Source organism: Lissotriton helveticus, chromosome 1_1, assembly GCF_964261635.1.
Source record: "Lissotriton helveticus chromosome 1_1, aLisHel1.1, whole genome shotgun sequence".
Lineage (NCBI taxonomy): Eukaryota > Metazoa > Chordata > Amphibia > Caudata > Salamandridae > Lissotriton > Lissotriton helveticus.
The window spans coordinates 96,728,263-96,750,885 of record NC_136057.1 but is presented as its reverse complement, the minus strand read 5'-3'; the positions used below and the strand labels follow the sequence as shown (position 1 = coordinate 96,750,885).

The 22,623-nt window shown below is 47.9% G+C and overlaps 1 protein-coding gene across 1 annotated transcript in view; it reads right to left on the bottom strand.

The window, feature by feature from the left end:
• The window catches only part of LOC144756244 (uncharacterized), a 91,545-nt gene extending 72,048 nt beyond the window's left edge, over positions 1–19,497 (bottom strand). The window contains exon 1 of the mRNA XM_078645923.1: positions 17,836–19,497. The gene's annotated coding sequence lies outside the window, so the exon portion shown is untranslated. The remainder of the gene's footprint in view (positions 1–17,835) is intronic.
• Positions 19,498–22,623: the final 3,126 nt, after the last annotated feature.

Sequence of the window (22,623 nt, the reverse complement as noted above, 5' to 3'; positions counted from 1 at the left end):
TCGTTGTAAGACTTCATCCTAGCCAGCTGGCGCTGCCGCGGCCCGACCTTGCAGACTCTTCAGCTCGAGGATTGTGAGCTTCCCTCCTGCCACCTCCTGTACCGATCCGGTACCGAGACTGTCCCGCTACCCCCTTTCCCTACAGAGACTAGAATTGAGAGGACCCTCGAGTCCTGAATCTCCTGTACCGCTGATAACCTTGCCACAAAACCTATATATAAAGAGTGTTGATCTCATCCTGGTGTGGTGTCTATCCGTGGGGAGGGAAGTGACCTGTCTGTACGATCGCCGGAGACGGCCCTCATTGGAGGCCTCTCCCCCAGTATTCGGCCGACCCTCTGGGTCCCCGTCTAACAGATAGTGTGACATAAACAATGCAATAACACAGGTGTTAGACCCGGCCTCGTGGCGTGGTCCTCCCTGACCCTTAGCCACACCCTTCCGAGCTGTACCCCACCACAGACCCCTGAGTCCCCCGGCCTAGCCAATCCTTCCCTCCATGTTACACACCCCCGTCCCCGGACTGCCCCGTCCGTGCCTCCATCTTCCCGGCCCGGAGGTCCTGTGTGCCCACTTTCCGGCATCTAAGATGGCCACCCGATCCAGCACGGCCTAGGCCGAGAGGCGCCACCCTGGCTGGAGGACAGCGCGCTCCCCTTGAGTGAGAGAGGGAGGAGAAGTTTCTCTCACACCTCCGACCTCCCCTCGAGAGATGGGTTTCGATCGCCCCTCCAGCCTCCCTGAGGGCTGGCTCCACGCCTGCTGTGTGTCTGGGACTCCTCCCGAACCTGACATGAATGGATCAAAGGGCCGCGTGGCAGGAAACCCCAACAAGCGGCCCCCAGGTGCCAAGACCCCGATGTACCAGAACTCCGGAGATCAAAGAGGAGCAGTCCTATAACTAGGGATGCTCCGGGACTATCGGGCAGATTCGACTCTGGAACAACGAGAGCCCTGCTGACGTGATCGCGGCTCACCTGGCAGAGAAGAACTTCTGCTGGAACCACCTGAGCCCTGCTGAGTGACTCGCGGCTCCCTTGCATCTTTGGAAAACCTGAGCCCTGCTGAGTGACTCGCGGCTCCCTTGCAACTTTGGAACCTCTGAGCCCTGCTGAGTGACTCGCTGCTCCCCTGAAGATCGTAAGACCTCCGACATCTTGCTCGAGCCCTGCTGAGTGACTCGCGGCTCCCCTGAAAGATCGTAAGACCTCCGACATCTTGTTCGAGCCCTGCTGAGTGACTCGCGGCTCCCCTGAAGATCGTAAGATCTCCGACCTCCTGCTTGAGCCCTGCTGAGTGACTCGCGGCTCCCTGACTCTCCTGGTCCGGCTGGACCCCAAAGATCGCATCGTATCCCCCGGCTCGAGGATTGAGAGCTGTGCGCCGGATACGCACCGATATTGACACTGAACCATAAGACTGTCCCGCTACCCCTACCCTGACCGAGACTCTATGGACCCTTGCCCTCTTTGTAACTACCTGCCGTTGCCGATCATAAAGATCCTTTTGAATCACGAGTTAAAGAAACGTTCTTAAGAAGCTACGGTGTGGTGTCTCTTTGTCGTGGGGTGCTGGTATAGTGTGTACGATCCTAGATTCTAGACTCTCCCCCTGAGAAGTCTCCCCCCAGTGCTCGTCTTTGTACTTAGGAAGGTGGGCCCCAGGGTGGTCAGGTGCACTTCCTGCTCGCCCCTGAGGTCGCCGTCCAACAACAGGCCAGGCACTAGGGGAATGTGAAGCAAACTATGGAAAACACAGGCCAGGCACTAGGAGAATCTGATGCAAACAAAGCAATAACACGGGCCGTGTACTAGGAGAATCTGATGCAAAGAATGCAATGACACAGGCCAGGCACTAGAAGAATCTGATTCATACAATGCAATAACACAGGCCAGGCACTTGGAGAATCTGATTTAAACAATGCAATAACACAGGCCAGGCACTAGAAGAATCAGATTCAAACAATGCAATAACACAGACCAGGCACTAGTAGAATCTGATTCAAACAAAGCAATAACACAGGCCAGGCACTATGAAAATCTGATACAAACAATGCAATAACACAGGCCAGGCACTAGAAGAATCTGATGCAAACAATGCAATAACACAGGCCAGGCACTAGAAGAATCTGATTCAAACAATGCAATAACACAGACCAGGCACTATGAAAATCTGACACAAACAATGCAATAACACAGGTCAGGCACTAGAAGAATCTGATGCAAACAATCCAATAACACGGGCCGTGTATTAGAATAATCTGATGCAAACAAAGCAATAACACAGGCCAGGCACTATGAGAATCTGATGCAAACAATGTAATAACACAGGCCAGGCACTAGGAGAATCTGATGCAAACAATGCAATAACACAGGCCGTGTAATAGAATAATCTGATGCAAACAATGCTGTTAGAACCCGGAGTCTCTAATTGGCAACAGTATGCACCTTTGTCAAGTAGGGACCCTTTGTCTACCTCAGGGCAAGGGAGTTTACACGCTGTAGATAACCCCTGCTCACCCCCTTGGTAGCTTGGCACGAGCAGACAGTCTTATCTCAGAGGCAGTGTGTTAAGCATTTGTGAACACATACAGTAATATAGATGAACCACTACAAACGGACACCACACCGGGATGTATCAAAAATAGGTATGCTTTATATAAGTAACACAAGACCTTAACAGCAAAAATCCACAGTACGAATATGCTTTACGGTTTACTCAAAAATAGGTTCTTAGTTTCAAGTATCTCTGGCAACAGATAATCCCAACAGGATTTATCGCTTCAACGCACAAAAGAGTTCTCAGGGTACAGTCTGCCTGCGAGGAGCACAGCGTTGGGCCCGGAGTCACAACTAGACTCTCACGGGACAGTACCTTTAAGAAAACAAACAAAGGCTCTTCTCGGCATCAGGGAGCTGTGATGTGGTGTGGCACGTTGGTAGAGTCGGTTCCTTGCTTCGGGTGAAAGTGATGTGACGGGACCCTAGCTGCAGATGCAGGCAGGGGGCGGCTTCTGTCCGTACCGGAGAGGAGTTGGCGTTACGGCAGCGCTGGCACAACAGGTCATTGCTGATGTCTTTGAGTCAGTGAGTGCTTGGTCACTCTTGTCGATGATCGGCTCTTCCCAGATGGCGATCTCAGAGCCGGTTGCAGCCCAGCGGCAGGCATCGGTCTACGGTGCGAGTCGGAGCAGCACTCACGGTCTCGGGGCAGATGGTGGCGAAGTTAGCTGGCTTGAGTTGCAGAGTAACTCTGTAGCGGCTGAAACAGCAGTTCCAGCTTTGCTCAAAAAGAAGAGGTGAAGTCGTTGGTATCCCTGCGTCTTCAAACAGGAGGCTAGCTCAACTCTAGCCCTCGAGGAATAATCGGCAAGATGATGAAAGTTTCTTCCTTGGTCCTTTCTACCTCTCCTCGGCACGAGAGACACCACCATAGGCTAACACACTACAGCGCTCTGGCAGAGGGCCAGTACAACTTCTGTGGTCTCCGGGTGCTCTTCTTCGGCAGAGGGTCATCTTGTTTGTTCCAGAGTGATTTCAAAAATCTGGGGCCTGGGCACCAGTATTTATACCCATAAATCTGTTGTTCTCTGAGGGTAGAGGGTGCTTTGCCTGGTCAAAACCAGTTTTGGGTGCATTCTACCAGTGCGTGTCTTCTTCCTTTGTCGAGGTGAGCCAGGGTCTTCAGACTCACCATAGGAAGTGGAGTCAACATTGTGGAGATGGCCCAGCTCTATTCAGACCCAGGGACCTACTCCTCCCACCACACTAGACAATCAGCCTAGTGCTGTGGCGCCCCCTTCCTCCTGGAGTCCCCCCAGCCCTGTCACTCGTAAAACCAAGACACACAATACACACGCTAGCAGAAGCAGGCTGGATGGGGAATGTGACACAAACAATGCAATAACACAGGCCAGGCACTAGAAGAATGTGACAGAAACAATGCAATAATACAGGCTGTGTGCTAGAAGAATCTGATGTATACCATGCAATAACACAGGCCAGGCACTAGGGGAATCTGATGCAAACAATGCAACAACAAGGACCAGGCACTAGGAGAATGTGACGCAAACAATGCAATAACAAGGGCCAGGCACTAGGAGAATTTGACGCAAACAATGCAGTAACACAGGCTGTGTACTAGAAGAATCTGATGTATACTATGCAATAACACAGGTCATGCACTAGGAGAATGTGATGCAAACAATGCAATAACACAGGCTAGGAGCTAGGAGAACCTAATGCAGACGATTCTCAAATCTTGTTTTCACTTTCTAAATCTGACTCGTCTGCTCCATCTGCATTAAAAATAGGCCTTCATGAAATATTCAGTTGGATGTCGGCTAATCAGCTCAAATTAAATGGGGAGAAAACAGAGATTCTCCTCTTAGGGAATAGTAAAGATCTCTGGAGTGATCCCCATTGGCCGACGTCATTAGGTAAACTCCCACCTCCAGCTTATCAGGTCAGAAACCTTGGGGTCATCATAGACGACAGCCTATCTATGATACAGCAAGCCAACAAAGTGGCAGGCATATGCTTCACCATTCTTAGATGGCTTCGCAAAATTGTCTGGATGTTACCATCTACTACCCAGAAGACCGTAATCAATGCCTTAGTGACATCTCGGCTTGATTACGGTAACATCTTGTACCTGGGCTCAAACAAAGCAGTAATAAGACGTTTGCAACTGGTGCAAAACGTTGCTGCCAGACTGCTTTGCAGAATCCCTAGATCCGCTAGGATCACTAAACATCTTAGGGACCTGCATTGGCTCAAGGTTGAAAATCGGATTCGCTTTAAAACCTTGAATTACCTGTTTAAAATCAAAGCTGGCACTGCCCCCAAGTACTTACAAGACCTTGCTAAGCCCTACCTCCCCAATCGCAACCTCCGTTCATGCACAGCAGCGAATTTCGCGGTGCCGAGGTTCAAACGGGCTAGAATGGGCGGAAGATCCTTTGCCTTTCTAGGTCCAACTCTTGGCCAACATTGCCTATTCATATACGCAAGGAAGAAAATTACATGAAATTCAGAAAAAATTTTAAAACCTGGTTGTTCGACAAATAAGTGCCTTTGACTGTTCTCTATTTAGTTGTGTTCTGTGTTTTGCTAGTCCGGCGCCGGGAAACCCTTTGTGGGTAGCTGTGCGCATTACAAGTGTTATAAAATAAATAAATAAATAAATGCAAACAAGGCAATAACACAGGCCAGGCACTAGGGGAATCTTATGCAAACAATACAATAACAAGGGCCTGGCACTAGGAGAATGTGATGCAAACAATGCAATTACACAGGCCAGGAACTAGGAGAATCTGATGGACACAATGCAATAACACAGACCAGGCACTAGGAGAACCTGAAGCAAACAAGGAAATAACACAGGCCAGGCACTAGGGGAATCTTATGCAAACTTTGCAATAACACAGGCTGTGAACAAGGAGAATCTGATGCAAACTATGGAATAACAAAGGCCAGGCACTAAGATAATGTGACACAAACAATGCAATAACACATGCCAGGCACTAGCAGAATGTGACGCAAACAATGCAATAACACGGGCCACGCACTAGGAAAATGTAATGCACACAATGCACTAACACAGGCCAGGCACTAGGAGAATCTGACACAAACTATGGAATAACACAGGCCAGGCACTAGGGGAATGTGACACAAACTATGGAATAACACAGGCCAGGCACTGGAAGAATCTGACGCTAACTATGGAATAACACAGGCCAGGCACTAGGAGAATCTGACACAAACAATACAATGATACCGGCCAGGCACTAGGAGAATGTGATGCAAACAATGCAATAACACAGGCCAGGAACTAGGAGAATCTGATGGACACAATTCAATCACACAGACCAGGCACTAGGAGAACCTGATGCAATCAAGGCAATAACACAGGCCAGGCACTAGGGGAATCTTATGCAACTTTGCAATAACACAGGCGGTGTACAAGGAGAATCTGATCCAAACTATGGAATAACACAGGCCAGGCACTAGGATAATGTGACACAAACAATGCAATAACACAGGCCAGGCACTAGCAGAATGTGACGCAACGAATGCAATAACACGGGCCACGCACTAAGAAAATTTAATGCACACAATGCAATAACACAGGCCAGGCACTAGGAGAATCTGACACAAACTATGGAATAACACAGGCCAGGCACTAAGATAGTGTGACACAAACAATGCAATAACACAGGTCAGGCACTAGCAGAATGTGACGCAAACAATGCAATAACACGGGCCACGCACTAGAAAAATGTAATGCACACAATGCAATAACACAGGCCAGGCACTAGGGGAATGTGACACAAACTATGGAATAACACAGGGCAGGCACTGGAAGAATTTGACGCAAACTATGGAATAACACAGGCTGTGTACTAGGAGAATCTGATGCAAACAATGGAATGGCACAGGCCAGGCACTAGGAGAATCTGATTTAAACAATGCAATAACACAGGCCAGGCACTGGGAGAATCTGATGCAAACAATGCTGTTAGAACCCGGAGTCTCTAATTGGTAACAGTATGTACCTCTGTCAAGTAGGGACCCTTTGTCTACGTCAGGGAAAGGGAGTTTACACACTGTAGATAACCCCTGCTCACCCCCTTGGTAGCTTGGCACGAGCAGACAGGCTTATCTCAGAGACAGTGTGTTAAGCATTTGTGAACACATACAGTAATATAGATGGACCACTACAAACGGACACCACACCGGGATGTATCAAAAATAGGTATGCTTTATATAATTAACACAAGACCTTAACGGCTAAAATCCACAGTACAAATATGCTTTACGGTTTACTCAAAAATAGGTTCTTAGTTTCAAGTGTCTCTGGCAACAGATAGTACCAACAGGAGTTATCGCTTCAATGCACAAAAGACTTCTCAGGGTACAGTCTACCTACGAGGAGCACAGCGTTGGGCCGGGAGTCACAGCTAGACTCTCACAGAACAGTACCTTTCAGAAAACAAACGAAGGCTCTTCTTGTTGTCAGGGAGCTGTGATGTCGTGTGGCACATTGGTAGAGTTGGTTCCTTGCTCCGGGGGAAAGCGATGTGGCGGGACCATAGCTGCGGATGCAGGCAGGGGGCGGCTTCGGTTCTTACGGAGAGGAGGTGGTGTTACGGCAGCGCCGGCACAACAGGTTGTTGCTGATGTTGTTGAGTCAGTGAGTGCTTGGTCACTCTTGTCGATGATCGGCTCTGCCCAGATGGCGATCTCAGAGCCGGTTGCAGCCCAGCAGCAGGTGTCGGTCTACGATGCGAGTCGGAGCAGCACTCACGGTCTCGTGGCAGATGGCGGCGAAATTAGCTGGCTTGAGTTGCAGAGTTCCTCTGTAGCGGCTGAAACAACAGTTCCAGCTTTGCTCAAACAGGGAGGTGAAGTTGTTGGTATCCCTGCGTCTTCAAACAGGAGGCTAGCCCAACTCTAGCCCTCAGGGAATAATCGGCAAGATAATGAAAGTTTCTTCCTTGGTCCTTTCTACCGCTCCTTGGCATGAGAGACACCACCACAGGCCAACCCACTACAGCGCTCAGGCAGAGGGGCAGTACAACTCCTGTGGTCTCCAGGTGCCCTTCCTCGGCAGAGGGTTGTCTTGTTCGTTCCAGAGTGATTCCAAAGATCTGGGCCCCAGTATTTATACCCATAAATCCGTTGTTCTCTGAAGGCAGAGGGTCCTTTGCCTGGTCAAACCCAGTTTCAGGTGCATTCTACATGCCAGGGTCTTTAGACACACCACAGGAAGTGGAGCCAACGTTGTGGAAGATGGCCCAGCTCTATTCAGACCCAGGTGCTTACTCCTCCCACCACTCTCAGGACAATCAGTCAAGTGCTGTCGCAGCCTACCTCCTGGAGTCCCCCAGCCCTGTCACTCACAAACCCAGACACACAATACGCACGCTAGCAGAAGCAGGCTGGATAGTTAGGCAAGAAAATACCGTCTTTCTAAAAGTGGTATTTTCAAACACAGAATGGTAAAACCTACTTTACTAAAAGATGCATCTTACCATTTTGAGTGCAGGCATACTAAACTCGACTCTCCACCTGGTTCCCTGAGTCAGTAAGAATTGTAGGATGCTATAACCAAACTGCTCATTCTGGCCTACGGGGAACAGGTTGCCTTACAATAGTGAAAAACACGCTCAGAGTGATTCACTACTAGGTCATGCCACACACTCCAGGGCATGACCAGCCTTCTACTTACAACGCACCCTGCCCGCAGATCTTCATTAGGTGTGACCAACATGCAGTGAAGGGAAGGTTCACAGACCGGTGAGTGGTTGCACTCGCCGAGTCACACAGCAGCCCCAGGCTTCATAGGGCACTCCACAGTGGAACAAATATTAAATTAACAAGTGATGGGCAAATCAGTGGAACAAATAGTAAATTAACAAGCGATGGGCAAATTAAAGTCACCACAAATCCGGGTAAAGGCAGTCGGAGTTGCTCAATACAAAACAACCCTATTGAAGACTGGTCCTGGGTGCCCATGGCCTTAATACACAACTCCTAACCACGGCACCGTCGAAATTAGGAATAGTACACTGCACCGGCAGGCAGACTTACTAGGCACAAAGAAAATGTAGAAAACTGGCAGACAGAATTCGACTATTATGTCCTGGAACGTAGCTGGAGTCGCAAGTTTATTACAATATCCGGTGACCCCCCCGTTCCATGAAGGAATAGACATAATCTGTATACAAGAAACGTGGGCCATCAAACCAGTTTCAATAACGGGATTTGCGGAATACCATAAACCAGCTGTTAAGGAGAATATTTTTGGCAGACCGTCAGGAGGTATTTCAGTATACACCAGGCTCACTCGGAAGCTACAATTTCGGGAAATAAAAACAACATCAAACTCGTACATGGCCGGCATTCTGAAAGGCCTATCATCAAGCAAAGGCCCTCTGACCATATTGCTAATTAATGTTTACTACAACCCACATGGACAGGGAGCAAAGGATAAACTTTCCCAGTTACAAGCCGATATTGAAAACCTCCTCCTACAATTTGCCCACATGGAACTGATAATTCTCGGGGACCTCAATATCCATAACATTGGGGTAAAATCTGCCAAATGTAATGACTCTCCCGCAACGGTAGCATTTAACGCCCTTCTGCTTGTCTATCAACTGTCATCAGCCCATTCTTTACTACTAAATAACTCTCCAGGAATTCTCTGCCTGCCAACGTATAATAATCATACCACAATAGATTACATCTTATTAAGCTGTCGGTTACAGAAGCTAAGGATAGGATATAAAGTTGCACAGTGCAAGGAAAGCGATCATGCAGCTTTAATAATGACTTTGAACTCCACAGCTGACAACCACTATACCTTAAATCAACTAGGTTTAACAAACTGTGTCGAACAGTATATCTTGGTGAGAAGGATCAAATGGGGCACGGCTCCTTCGAACAAGTTTGACGAATAGAAAAAAGCATGGGCAGATGGTACATTAAAGGAAACATATAGGGGCACAATCGAAGAATGGGATCAACTTGCTCATAATCTAGTATCACATCTACAAGGAGGAAAAATAAATAAAATCAAAACAAACAAAGTCAAACTATATCCTAAGTATAACCTTGGCCATATCCCCGCTATCAGAGAAAGTGCGAAGCAAGTACGAAGTAAACGAAGGGTTTACCTGAAAACGGGGACAACCCAGGACAAAAAACTCCTTCAAGAAAAAGTAAAATTACACTCGAAGCAAGTTTGGGACGAAAAACGGGAGCAAATTGAAGCAAAATGTATAAAGATTTTTGGATTATTGAGCCCCAGCAAATCACAAGAGTTCTGGCAATACCTTAACAACTTGAAGGGATTTCACAGAGGGAGAACTCAATTGACTCTGACACTTGGACAGCCCATGTGAAATCCTTGTAAAAAGAGGAAGGCAGTTTAATTGTACCAAGCAGAGATCTGGCGAATGCAACACAATTGACTAACTTCATCAACTTATCAAAAAACATGAGCCAGGCGACCCTTTCCGAAAAAAAGCTAGTTAACACAATTCTAAAACAAATTAGACCAAATGGGGCGCCAGGGCTCAACGGCCTGCCAGGCTCCTTATTCAGGCAAGCTACAGACTTCTGGACTGAAAACCTGACGGTGCTATATACCGAATGCCGAATGACGGGGAATGTCCCGGACTCTTGGCGAGGGTCGCTCCTTCACCCCATTTTCAGGAAAGGGCCGAAATCTAACCCACAAAATTACTGCATGATTGCTCTCCTTGATATTGAGGGAAAGGCCTATGCAAGCACCCTACTAGTGGACATCTCAATATGGGACAACAAGGAGGGCCTTCTGCCCTTTTACCAAACTGGGTTCAGACCAGGAGCCTCAACAGTGGATAATATCATAGCGCTCTCATATCTAACACACAAGGCGGTGGCACAAAAATCTCTTCTCATTTTTGCCTGTTTTATCGATTACACAGCGGCCTTTGATGGCGTTGACCGCTCCATTCTGTGCCAGAAATTGGAAAGCTGGAACATCGACCCCGTTCTATTAAAAGCCATCATATCTCTATACTCAGGGAAGTGGGTTAGAATCAAACTCTCAAATACAGCAGCCACAGAGAAAATCGACACTAATCGCGACCTGAAGCAAGGATGCGTCTTAGCTCCGATGTCATTCAACCTATACACCGCAGACATGGGAAAAGCTTTGATAGGAGCATCACTAGCAACACCTCGGCTTGCCCATACCAAGATTCACTTATTACAGTAAGCCGACGACCTGGTATTATTAGATCATACTAAAATCGGGCTTCAAAAAGCGCTAACGTCTTTGGATAATTACAACGCAAAAAACTAATTGATTGTGAACGCAGCCAAATCAAAAATAATAATATTTGGGCCTTTTCCCCCCAAAAAACTGACAAAATGGAGGATAGGAAGGCTGATGTTAGACTGTATACAACAATACAACTATTTGGAAGTTTGGCTAAGTGAGACAGGGGGACCGGGAGTTCAACCTGGACAAAATACGGGCAAAAGGGAAACGCATCTTATACGCCCTTGGGAAGTTGCATGCAAATTTGCATAGCCCAACAACAACAGCAATCCAAAGAGTAGTAAGGGCGAAGCTGATACCATCATTGAACTACGCACAGCAGGCTTTCCCGGGACAACTATCTAGCACCTTGGAAAAAATACATTGCTCGGCTTATAAAAAACTATTCCATCTACCCTCCTGCACCAGAAACACCGTAGTGCGGCTTGAATTCGGGCTGAGACAACAAAAATTAGAAGAACTGGCCCTAATGAGCAAATACTTTTACCTCACCAAAGCGGCACCAGAGAACTCCCTGAAAGAACATTTTTTTGGAAGCAGGATATCCGTGGTCAAACAGCCTCACCGCCGCCAAAGAAGAGTTGAATTTTGCAGTGGATAATTGGGACCCTGAGTTAATTAAATATGGTCTCAACGATCGCCTTGAATTCAGTTGTTATTTATAGTACCTCTATGGTACATGGTAAACACATTGCTACCTGCAACGGCTTAATTCTTCTGCATGATCCGTGCATCTTTCGAATTAACCCTGGCACTTTTTGCCCATTTCTTCCCATTCACTTCACTCCACTCCAAAATGGCCGCCCCTTAGGCGTCTCACTCCCCAGTCCCTTTTCTAGCTTCACACTTCACTTAACTCGAACCCACGGAACACTTCGCTTGATCCCTCGCGGAGTTCATGGACTCCGCCGTCCTCAACCTTCGCTAGGTGAAGACTCCCGCTCATGCGACGCTAACAACCTCTAACCGTAAGTGTCTCACTACCGCCTTTAAGAATCCAAACCACGCGTTTGCCTAGTTGAGCTCTATAACCAACGTTTGCCCATTATTTTCAGGCTCCCGCATATTGGGACCTAGACTTGACACGTAAGTCTCGCTTAACACGAGGCACCGTTTTACCGTTTTCAACACGCCGCATCAGCGCATCACAACACCCTGAGCACCCCGCCCCATTGACCTTCGCATGGTTCACTTCACCGATCCACCAGTAGCCACTCTTAAACCACCACTCTTAATCTGGCTCACCATCTTCGGATACTTTTCACCTCGATCCTACCGCATTATATTTTCAATCACAACCGTTTTTTTCATGCACTCCCTTCTAGACACCCCTCACCCTGTTCTCACCGCACACACTTGTCACTGCACTCGTATTCATTTGCATGTCACATTTTCACAAGCATACATCACTAATGTCACCTTGGATGATGTAATGTAATGTAAAGAATTTTGCATATGCCGATCATTGATGAGTCCGTAATTTTGTATTATTTCACAGCGCTCCTTGACAAAGGGCAATTCCAGCCCGAAATGCATCGGAGCTTGCATGGTTAACTTTAACTGAATAACAAACCATGAACTATGAGAAAATGAACATATATTTGAAAAATTGAGAAGTCATCAATTTAAAAATGCACTAATAAATAGTGTATCAGCAAACTACACTCTCTGGAGTCGGTTGTTTTTTCAACTACGAACCATCATTGTGTGCCCAAACGCAGGGATGCATCTACACGTGAGGTAATGCACTCAACCCGTCAATTAGAATTCAGCGTTTTCGGACAGTAACGCCACCTGCTGGTGCACCTAAAAACTTTCTAAAAACTCCCTGAAATTCAACATATCTTTGTACCCATCAACTCAGCAGTGCGCCGTGCCTATTAACTCTTGTTAATTAAATATGCTGCCATTAAAAGCGGGACAAAAAGACAGGTTCGGCTTTGTTAACGCTCAACTGACTTGGAAGCATTGGAAGCAAAAGGCTTCCATGAGTCCCTAACCCTCCCGCAGACAGTACAGATTTCGAAACCCCATCTTACGCAAGCAGTGGGCAAACAAGCAGTAAATAGGCTCTTAGCGCTTAGATTACATCCTCTCCCCCTTAAAGACCTTTATCCCACAAGGTTACCTGCGACAAGGCAGTCGGAGTGCCGCCTATGCAAATATAAACAAGAGAGTTTCGCACATATCCTATTTTGCTGCTCGGGGTTGTCTATTGAGCGCAACCTTTACTTAAAGCCAATTTTACTTAGACACGGAATTAGATCTATAAAGGAGGCCGTCTACCATCTATTCACAATGGAAACAGTGAAGGACATAGCTGTGTTCAGTAAATTCATCCAACAGGCACGCCAGAAACTGATGATCCTTCATAAATAGGTCACCATCCTGGAACAATGATTCTTAAACCTTTGAGACTGGTAGAAATGGACTAACGAACCAAGTTTTTAATTATATTTATGTTTTCACTTACCTTTAAGCTTTCTTCCTTACCCTTGGCTTGACAATTAATGTTTTATTGTTGCGTGGTGTCTTATTTAATGGTTTTGAGTAACCACAAATAAAGTTTTATTCATTCATTCATTCATTCACTCCACAGTGGCAGGCCTGAGTCATACTTTACGAGTTGCTCCGGCGGGTGGCACAATTGGTGCTGCAAGCCCACCAGCAGCATTTGATTTACAAGCCCGGGCACCCCTGTGCACGATACTAAGGCCTGACAGTAAATAAAATACACCAATCATGGAATCTCAAATTAAACACAAAGATTCCATGGAGCACTTGCACTGCGGCACTGAATGGCAGTAGCGCAGTGCCCAAAGCGTCTAAACCAGCAAACATCAAAAACAGAAGAGGCAATCTGTCAAAAAGAGGAAGGGAGAACCACGCCAATGGTACTAGGTCTAACAAATGCAATAACACAGGCCGTGTAATAGAAGAATCTGATGCAAACAATGCAATAACACAGGCAAGACACTATGAGAATTTCATGCGAACTATGCAAAAACAGAGACCAGGTACTAGGAGAATCTGATGCAAACAATGCAGTAACTCAGGCCAGTCACATGTAGAATCTGACGCAAACAATGCAATAACACTGGTCAGGCACTAGGAGAATCTGACGCAAACAATGCAATAACACTGGTCAGGCACTAGGTGAATCTGACGTAAACAATGCAATAACACAGGCCAAGAACTAGGAGAATCTGATGCAAACAATGCAATAACACAGGCCAGGCACTAGGAGAAAATGATACAAACAATACAATAACACTGGTCAGGCACTAGGAGAATCTGACGCAAACAATGCAATAGTAAAGTGTTACAGGAGTAAGACCCATAGACCTGGCCGGGATCAGGGTAAGAAGGTTGAACAAAAAACAATATCCCAACAGGTAATATTTGGTAGACAATTATATATGTATGTTGAAAACATTACATGTAAGGAAATAAAGGAGACAGATATTCAATTAGTCTTTTGTTGTTATTAATTTTGTATTCAAAGGGAATAGTACAACAGGGTCATGATCATACAGTTGGAGCAGCACTGCATTTAGACAAATCAAATGACAACCATAAAATACTTGGTGCTCAATGGTGTGCAAGGGAGAGATAGCGACGCAAGTGGTAGGGAAAACAGCGTGAACAGCACAAGTAGTGTGTGAGTGCAAGTATCATACAGTGGGTGGCTTAGTGAAGTAAACAATTCAAGTGACTTAAGTGTTCAATTCACATTTAAGCAATAGCCATAGTAGAATTTGCGCCAATAAATGTGCTGTACAGTCGACGGCGTTTCGACCCTCTATTGTTTGGGGTCGTCTTCAGGACTTGGTTGTCAGCTAGTTCCAGTGGTCAGAAAATTGAAGGGGAGCACCGTGGTGCGGCGACATTGGAGTACTTGAAATGCACTTGAGGTGCAGCGAGTGCGGGCCTCAAGGTGGCGGGCTGTTGGGCGTTAGACCGTGACTCATCGGTCTGGTTAAATAGAGCGCCGCGGTCGGGCGTTTCATGGGGGTTGAAGTAGCGCCGGAGGACCTGATTGAATTACGGTCCTAGAAGGGCTGCGGTCCCTTTGTCATCTAAAAGTAGTGCAGTGTAGCAATGTTGACTTCTGCAATCCTTATAGTGTGAGTAAAATGCAGTGCAATGTGCACAGATTCCATTGTATAATAAAAACCCATCAGTGTCAGTAATAAGTGGTACAGTTTATAAATGTTTCTACAGTAAATGCCCCCCGTAGTGTGAGTAAAACGTAGTCAACAGATATTCTCTACTCTAAACACTTCTCGAACTGTGAGTAAACATCCATGCACCTTACAGATCGATAGGTACCCTTTATAATATAGTGAAAAGCAGTGCTTTGGACACAGATTTCCTCTTTTGTAAACACCCCTCATTGTGTTTTCCTCTGTAAATGTCCCTGGTAGTGTAATACACAGCAGTGCACTGCACACAGCTTTCCTCCTGTTTCTGCCCCTCATAGTATAGGTAAAAGCAGTGCAGTACTGACAGATTCTCTCTGTAAAGGCGTCTCAAAGTATCAGTAAACTGCAGTGCAGAGTGGACAGATTTACTCTTTTGTAACCACTCCTCATTCTGCTGTAAAATAGATTTCCTCCTGTGGTCCTAACACTACTTCTAGTGCAGTGCCCAGACTTCCTCTTCTGTAAACGCCCCTCGTGATGTAGTAAAGAACGAAGCAACGTGCACAGGTCATCTCTTCTGAAAATACCGCACTTAGGGGCATATCAGAGAGTTGCGTCGGCCTTGAGCCACACAATGAAGCGCAAGAGAGATGCAACTCTTAAGTTAGATCTATCAAGACACGCAAGCCCTGCTCGCATGTCCATATGTGGTGTCCTATGCACTTAGGGGCATATCAAAGAGTTGGTCAGCCTTGAGCCGCACAATGAAGCGCAAGAGAGACGCAACTCTTAAGTTAGATTTATCAAGACACGCAAGCCCGCCTTGCACGGCCATATGTGGCCTGATAAATCTAGGGTAACGCAACGCGGCGCAAATCGCTGCTTTGCGTTACTCTGCCCCAGTGATGGGTTCCATGGGAGGAGCGTGGGTGTTCCCACGCATCGCCCCAGAGATTTTGCCGCATTCCCAGATTCACCAACATTGGTAGACCTGGGAGTGCGTCAAAATGGTACCCATCCCCCTGAACGGTGTAACCAAGATAAATATCTTTATTCCTCCTCGTTCCTTCCTTTCTATCTGTGCTGGATTCTGCAGCACACATGGAAAGAGGAAAAGGCTTCAGGGGAATGCTTTTGTGCAGGAAGGTACCCCTTTCTGCACAAAAACAATCCGGTTTACAATGCACGCACGCTTGCAACAAGGAGCAGGGGTGCCTGCTTAGGAGCTAGGTAGAACATTGTGCGCTAGCGCAGGGAAAAACAGGAATGTGCGGCATGATTTTTTGAATAAATATGCCCCTAAGTGTAGTAGAAGGACGTGCAGTATGGACAGGTTTTTCCCAGTGAAGAGTAAAGAGCAGTGCAGCGTGCCCAGATTTTCTCTTTTTTAAATGCCCCTTGGACTGTAGTAAAAAGTGATTCTGTTTGCAGACCACAGATGGTCTCTAAACACCCTGCACAGAATAGTCAAAGGCAGAGGAGTCTGCACAGATTTCCTCTTTTATATTAAATACCCCTCACAGTGTAATAAAAAGCAGTGCAGTGTGTGCACATTAGCTTTCCTGTCAACAGCCCTCATAGAGCAGGCAAAAGCAATGCAATATACAGATTTTATCGGTGCACAGAGATTAGTAATATAGCAGAGCACACATTTCTCACAAGGTAGCAAAAAGCAGTGCCGTTTTTACTGACATCCTCTTCTGTCAATCTCCCACAAAGTGTAGTAAAAAGCTGGGCGATGTGTGCAGATTCCTCATCGTGAGGTACGATGCTTGGCAGGGTTCACAGATTACTCATTATGCAGTACGATGCAGGGAAGCGTGAACAGATTCTTCATAGTGCAGTAAAAAGCAGTGCAGTGTGCACAAATTCCACAGAGAGCAGTAAGATAAAGTGCAGTGTGCAGATTTCTTACAGTCTTAAACTCAAATGATAACCACAAAGACCATCAGGGCCAGAAGGAAAGCCACCCCTCTCTTCCAGAGATCCCCAGATAGATGAGGCCAGCTGAGCCCCAGGGGCCCCCGGATAGAAGAGCCCATTTCAGCCCCAGGGGGGCCCCTGATAGAAGAGCCCAGCTCAGCCCCAGGGGCCCCCAGATAGAAGATCCCAGCTCAGCCCCAGGGGCCCCCAGATAGAAGAGCCCAGCTCAGCCCCAGGGGCCATGGATAGAAGAGCCCAGCTCAGCCCCAGGGGACAACAGATAGAAGAGCCCAGCTCAACCCCAGGGGCCCCGGAAAGAAGAGCCCAGCTCAGCCCCAGGGGCCATGGATAGAAGATCCCAGCTCAACCCCAGGGGCCCCGGAAAGAAGAGCCCAGTTCAGTCCCCAGGGACCCCGGATAGAAGAGCCCAGCTCAGCCCCAGGGGCCCCCAGATAGAAGAGCCCAGCTCAGCCCCAGGGGCCATGGATAGAAAAGTCCAGCTCAGCCCTAGGGCCCTCCGGATAAACGAGCCCAGCACAGCCCCAGGGGCCCTGGATAGAAGAGCCCAGCTCAGCCCCAGGGGCCCTGGATAGAAAAGCCCAGCTCAGCCCCAGGGACCCCCCGGATAGAAGAGCCCAGCTCAGCCCCAGGGGCCCTGGATAAAAGAGCCCAGCTCAGTCACAGGGTCCCCCGGATAGAAGAGCCCAGTTCAGCCCCAGGGGCCCTGGATAGAAGAGCCCAGCTCAGCCCCAGGGGCCCCGGATAGAAAAGCCCAACTCAGCCCCAGGGGTCCCCGGATAGAAGAGCCCAGGTCAGCCCCAGGGGCCCCCGGATAGACGAGCCCAGCTCAGCCCGGCTCCTGCAGAGATTCCCTCCAGGATTATTCAGTCTATTTCTACAAACACAGCAGAAGGTGCTGACAATCTCCTACCTGAGCAGAGACCTGTGCAGACGTGTCCAGGCTCTCTCCTCCCCCTGGGGGGGTTTGGAGGGGCAGATCTGGGGTTTGAGGGGTCTGAAGATGGAGGTAGCTGCCCCCAGACAGGGCTCCTTCCTCCTCTGCAGCACACGAAGAGAGACAGGAAATGATGTCACCACCGCTGCTGGTGCTATCTCTGCCGCCGCTGACCCGGAAGAGGAAACTCTTCTCCCTTTCATCCAATGTGCAGCTCAGTGGTTTCATCAGCAGGCGAGGAGCGCCCTCTGGTGGCCACTGATGGAACCGCCGACTCCAGTCTGCAGGATTGAATTAGAAATGACAGCCTGAATTTCATTAAATAGATGAAAATGTGTATGCAACTCACTGCTAAAATAAATCTAGACAACGTTTTTCTAATTTCCCTGTTTCTGTGGGTAATTCTTTATATTTGTTAGGGCTGTGTATACTCAAGCAGCATTTCAACGGTTTGCCCCAAATTAAGTTTTGCATTTGTCTGTATTGTTTACCACCTCACTCCCTTCAACGTTTCACTTATAAAATAAAGAAAGATGAAGTAGATTACAGTCTCAATGAATTCATAAGACAGAACCATCAGGTCTGACTCTCACAGATTTCTCCCTCAGTGGATGGTGTCATGGCAGTGAGTGAACGGTGCCGGGTCTGAGGATGAGAGGGTATTCCAGCACTAACTAATGTCAGACTTCTTCATACAGGCTCTTATTAGAGTTACCACCTCTTGGTCATGTTTTAAGATTTTGCAAAGGCCCGGATATTATTCTTCAATAGGACTTTGTGTAAAATTGTTTGTATTATTTATTAACATAGCTTTGCGGTCTTTCTTTACTTTAACTATCAGTTATGATTCATTAAGGCAGTTCTAGAACACATTGAACAAGTGATTTTTACTTATATTTGATATTTTAAGTTTGCACTGATTGAAAAAAACAATACCAGCGTTAGGTTATTTTCCTACTTTTTGTACTGGCTGGAACATTAAAATACTGGCCATGCCACGCCTATAATATACCAGCAAGGTGGTAACCCTCTCTCGCAGCATAAGTCACTCCTCGACCACGCACCATCAATGTGCGGTTGCAGGAGGACTTCGTAGCACTGTTAGGCAAGTTGCATTTGTTGCCTCCGCAGTGACATCAGATCCGACATGCACACATCAGAGCATTCAAGTCTCATTCATCATGAGTGACACTCACACATTTAGCGGTTTTGCTGAAGTCTCACTCACACCTTGCTGAATCTTATCACTGGGAGACGGGAGAGGGTCCTAGTACTCCATATGTGACCTTGCTCGTACTTCCACTGTGTGCGGAGTAGCCGCTTACAACTAAAGAGAGAGACACTATTCACTTCATAGAGTTCAGCAAACCCACTGTCCCACATTTTGATAACGCTACATTTTCAATATTTCACCTTGACGGCTGCACAGATTATACATTCTGTGTAATGTTAATTTAGATTTCTGTATTAATGATTTGGATTTTACCTGTGTACTCATCATTCCTATAATTTCACTAATATCTCTTCCTCTGACATTATCATAGTCAAATGTTATGTGACATCACTTCATGTGAGCGGTAATTGCAAACACAACAGTGATGGACAGAATGTGGATCAATGTCACACATTCACCCCAGTCCAAAGATCTGGGCCCAAATCCATCGTTTTTTCACTCCACACCACCCTGGGTTAGACAATGGCGATATGCAAATCAGCGCTGACCCTGTGCCCCATGGGAACAGTCCAGTCCGAACTACAAAAGCCATGTCCTTCCCAGAACGGAAACAAGCATCCGAGGACCGGCCCGGTTTCGAGGTAACACCTCTCATCAGCCCGGCTAGCTTGATTCCAGTGGTGTGGAGTGCCTGGGACTCACGTCTGAGCATCCCCAGTACACTTAGAGCGGTAATTGCAAACACAACAGTGATGGACAGAATGTGGATCAATGTCACACATTCACCCCAGTCCAAAGATCTGGGCCCAAATCCATCGTTTTTTCACTCCACACCACCCTGGGTTAGACAATGGCGATATGCAAATCAGCGCTGACCCTGTGCCCCATGGGAACAGTCCAGTCCGAACTACAAAAGCCATGTCCTTCCCAGAACGGAAACAAGCATCCTAGGACCGGCCCGGTTTCGAGGTAACACCTCTCATCAGCCCGGCTAGCTTGATTCCAGTGGTGTGGAGTGCCTGGGACTCACGTCTGAGCATCCCCAGTACACTTAGAGCGGTAATTGCAAACACAACAGTGATGGACAGAATGTGGATCAATGTCACACATTCACCCCAGTCCAAAGATCTGGGCCCAAATCCATCGTTTTTTCACTCCACACCACCCTGGGTTAGACAATGGCGATATGCAAATCAGCGCTGACCCTGTGCCCCATGGGAACAGTCCAGTCCGAACTACAAAAGCCATGTCCTTCCCAGAACGGAAACAAGCATCCGAGGACCGGCCCGGTTTCGAGGTAACACCTCTCATCAGCCCGGCTAGCTTGATTCCAGTGGTGTGGAGTGCCTGGGACTCACGTCTGAGCATCCCCAGTACACTTAGAGCGGTAATTGCAAACACAACAGTGATGGACAGAATGTGGATCAATGTCACACATTCACCCCAGTCCAAAGATCTGCGCCCAAATCCATCGTTTTTTCACTCCACACCACCCTGGGTTAGACAATGGCGATATGCAAATCAGCGCTGACCCTGTGCCCCATGGGAACAGTCCAGTCCGAACTACAAAAGCCATGTCCTTCCCAGAACAGAAACAAGCATCCGAGGACCGGCCCGGTTTCGAGGTAACACCTCTCATCAGCCCGGCTAGCTTGATTCCAGTGGTGTGGAGTGCCTGGGACTCACGTCTGAGCATCCCCAGTACACTTAGAGCGGTAATTGCAAACACAACAGTGATGGACAGAATGTGGATCAATGTCACACATTCACCCCAGTCCAAAGATCTGGGCCCAAATCCATTGTTTTTTCACTCCACACCACCCTGGGTTAGACAATGGCGATATGCAAATCAGCGCTGACCCTGTGCCCCATGGGAACAGTCCAGTCCGAACTACAAAAGCCATGTCCTTCCCAGAACGGAAACAAGCATCCGAGGACCGGCCCGGTTTCGAGGTAACACCTCTCATCAGCCCGGCTAGCTTGATTCCAGTGGTGTGGAGTGCCTGGGACTCACGTCTGAGCATCCCCAGTACACTTAGAGCGGTAATTGCAAACACAACAGTGATGGAAACCGGTCCGGTCCTCGGATGCTTGATTCCGGTCTGGGAAAGATATGGCTGTTGTAGTTCGGACTGGACTGTTCCCATGGGGCAACAGGGTCAGAGCTGATTTGCATAAAGCCATTATCTGACCCAGGGTGGTGTGGAGTGCAAAAAAACGATGGATTTGGGCCCAGATCTTTTGACTGGGGGAGTGTGTGACATTGATCCACATTCAGTCCATCACTTGTTCTTTTTTGCAATTGCCGCCCTAAGTGCGCTGGGGATGCCCAGACGTGGGTCCCAGGCACTCCACACCACTTGGAGTCAAGCTAGCCGGGCTGAAGAGAGGTGTTACCTCGAAACCGGTCCGGTCCTCGGATGCTTGATTCCGGTCTGGGAAAGATATGGCTGTTGTAGTTCGGACTGGACTGTTCCCATGGGGCAACAGGGTCAGAGCTGATTTGCATAAAGCCATTATCTGACCCAGGGTGGTGTGGAGTGCAAATAAACGATGGATTTGGGCCCAGATCTTTTGACTGGGGGAGTATGTGACATTGATCCACATTCAGTCCATCACTTGTTCTTTTTTGCAATTGCCGCCCTAAGTGCGCTGGGGATGCCCAGACGTGGGTCCCAGGCACTCCACTCCACTTGGAGTCAAGCTAGCCGGGCTGAAGAGAGGTGTTACCTCGAAAACGGTCCGGTCATCGGATGCTTGATTCCGGTCTGGGAAAGATATGGCTGTTGTAGTTCGGACTGGACTGTTCCCATGGGGCAACAGGGTCAGAGCTGATTTGCATAAAGCCATTATCTGACCCAGGGTGGTGTGGAGTGCAAAAAAACGATGGATTTGGGCCCAGATCTTTTGACTGGGGGAGTGTGTGACATTGATCCACATTCAGTCCATCACTTGTTCTTTTTTGCAATTGCCGCCCTAAGTGCGCTGGGGATGCCCAGACGTGGGTCCCAGGCACTCCACACCACTTGGAGTCAAGCTAGCCGGGCTGAAGAGAGGTGTTACCTCGAAACCGGTCCGGTCCTCGGATGCTTGATTCCGGTCTGGGAAAGATATGGCTGTTGTAGTTCGGACTGGACTGTTCCCATGGGGCAACAGGGTCAGAGCTGATTTGCATAAAGCCATTATCTGACCCAGGGTGGTGTGGAGTGCAAAAAAACGATGGATTTGGGCCCAGATCTTTTGACTGGGGGAGTGTGTGACATTGATCCACATTCAGTCCATCACTTGTTCTTTTTTGCAATTGCCGCCCTAAGTGCGCTGGGGATGCCCAGACGTGGGTCCCAGGCACTCCACACCACTTGGAGTCAAGCTAGCCGGGCTGAAGAGAGGTGTTACCTCGAAACCGGTCCGGTCCTCGGATGCTTGATTCCGGTCTGGGAAAGATATGGCTGTTGTAGTTCGGACTGGACTGTTCCCATGGGGCAACAGGGTCAGAGCTGATTTGCATAAAGCCATTATCTGACCCAGGGTGGTGTGGAGTGCAAAAAAACGATGGATTTGGGCCCAGATCTTTTGACTGGGGGAGTGTG